The sequence below is a fragment of the Elephantulus edwardii genome, unplaced genomic scaffold (genome assembly GCF_000299155.1).
Source record: "Elephantulus edwardii isolate Elephantulus edwardi_28Jun2011 unplaced genomic scaffold, EleEdw1.0 scaffold00145, whole genome shotgun sequence".
NCBI classification, from domain to species: domain Eukaryota; kingdom Metazoa; phylum Chordata; class Mammalia; order Macroscelidea; family Macroscelididae; genus Elephantulus; species Elephantulus edwardii.
In genome coordinates this window covers 465129-467471 of record NW_006399895.1, presented here as the reverse complement: position 1 = coordinate 467471, position 2343 = coordinate 465129, and positions in this window count along the sequence as shown.

The following is a 2343-nucleotide window of genomic DNA, read 5'->3' as shown; positions in this document are numbered from 1 at the left end:
CCCTCCAGCAGGTTTTCAGAGGTAGTAAATCATGCAGGAGACTGTCTATCCTTCTCCCGTGGAGCAACTGCATTTGGGATTACAGTGCAGCTTTTTGCCACTAAACCACCATAGCTCCCTAGTCTTATTGCATTGTATTGACAGTGTTTATATATTTCTTCTATGTCTCCTTATCAGACTATATATCTCCTTGTTCATTTATAAAATACTACCATGCGGACTTTCGTTCATATGAGTTGCCTACGACTTGATGGCACTTAAAAACAACCACCACCTTATTTGGTAGTATGGTTTGCTAAGACATTACCACTTGTTGGTTTTTTTCAAGAGCAAGCCTGTAGTTTTATCCAACATGGTGTGAGTTTACTACAGTCACTCACAATCATGGTATGTTCTCCAATTTATTGTGTTTTCCTTATGAAATTTCTTCTCCATTTCTACTCAGTTTTGCTCTTTCTATTTCTCGGGTTATTTCTTACTCTATACTGATGATTATTTTTAAAAAGAAAATTTCTCTTTTAGAAAAAAAATACACACAATTATGATAGAGAAGAGTGTGGGAGTTTTTCTAAAACTATGGGACAAAGAGTTAAGAAGGTCCTTTCTATACAAAGAACATATACAAACAATGATAAATGCTAAAGATGACAAAAGGCACAACAGGAATCCCACCTCAAAGACAATATAATACTCAGTGAATATGAGGCAAAAAACTCTGACTTCACCTAGAAATAAGGAGAAGAGAACTCTTAAAAACTTGCAAATTCTCCACTATGAAACAATATTTAAATCTGAAAACAATTTTTTTACCTGATATTGACGACAGTTCTTCAACAATAGTAACAGCCAAACAATCACCAGGAGGAAGTATCCCTCACAACCCTTTGTACTTCTCTTATAGCCTATTAGATTGAATGATTACCCACACATGGATTCCCATGGAGAGTTATTTCTACCCCAAAGCTGAGTTTTCTACCAATTAATCCAATCTTATAAGGACCTTGATGCTACAGAGTAGAGTCAGCTCCTTTAAAGGAGAGATTGAAGATGAACATTTACTTATCATTCATGTTCTCATGTGGAAAAATAGGACCATAGAATTGTTTCCGTCTACTCATGAAAGGCGGCTGTTTCATTTGATTCCTCCTGGAAATGGTTTGGACAAGATGAAGGGAGGCTGCTTCTCAGCCAGCACACATTGTACACTTGTGTCTCTAACATCCTCTGAGCATGAGACTCCCTGGGGCTCTTATTGAAATCCCAAATCACCGGGATCTTCCCTGAAGGACTTGGCAGTCAAATCAGCTGTGTAGACTTTCTGCAAGCTAGAAATTCATATATTGGCTTGGACTGGAGAAACATTTAATTCATTCACTCTGTGCTTCTTTATCGACAGCTTCAAGGAAGTGTGCATGAAGTAAAAAAAAAAGATAAAACATATCTTTACAAAATTTATTTATTTTTTTTGTAACTATGATTTGAGTGAAACTTTACAGTGTAAATTGGTTTTCATGTAACCATTCACATACATTTTGTTTTACAACACCACAAATTAATCACACTTTACCCCATTTTCTCCTATAATTCTGCTTTCCAGTAATCCCTTTTTATTGTACTTTCTTGCCTTCTAGACTTTATCCCTAGGAAAATATGTTCTTTGGATCTTACATGATTGATTATCCCAGAGAGTGAAGAAGATTCTGATCAAGTTCAATTGACACAGTGACTGTAACAATGAACTCCAGCTTATTGGAGATACTGAGGGTTGTGCAGGTTAGGGCAGGGCTCAGACCCATTGTTCACATGGTCACTATAAGTCAGAGTGGGTTGCATAAGTTCATAGCATAGCTACGAGTCGCAGTGAATTTCATGCCACTCAACGACAAAATCTTAGATTGTTTGGATGAAAACTGAACCACATGGGCAAACATTTTAACATGCAACTTCAAGGTTTTTTTTTCTTTTTAAATTTTATTAATTTTAATGAACATTTACAGAGATTTTGGATTTTCATTCATTCATTGTTGCACTTTTTTCTTTACCCTCTCCCCCCATTTCTCTCCTCTCTTTGAAAAGCAAAAGATTACCTTCTTCGTTGGTATACATTACCCACCCCCAGCCCCGCCCCAAATGTACTCCACTATGCAACCTTAATTCTGGATTCCTGTGAAATCATAATATGCTATCATATATCACTTTTAGACTGTTCTCTCCCCCATCTGTTTCAATTCAGCATACATAATCGATCCAGTTTTCCTCAGTTTTATCCCAACCCTGATGTCACTTTCTAGAACAGTGGCACCATGCAGTATTTGTCCTTTTGTGACTGAGATATTTCACTCA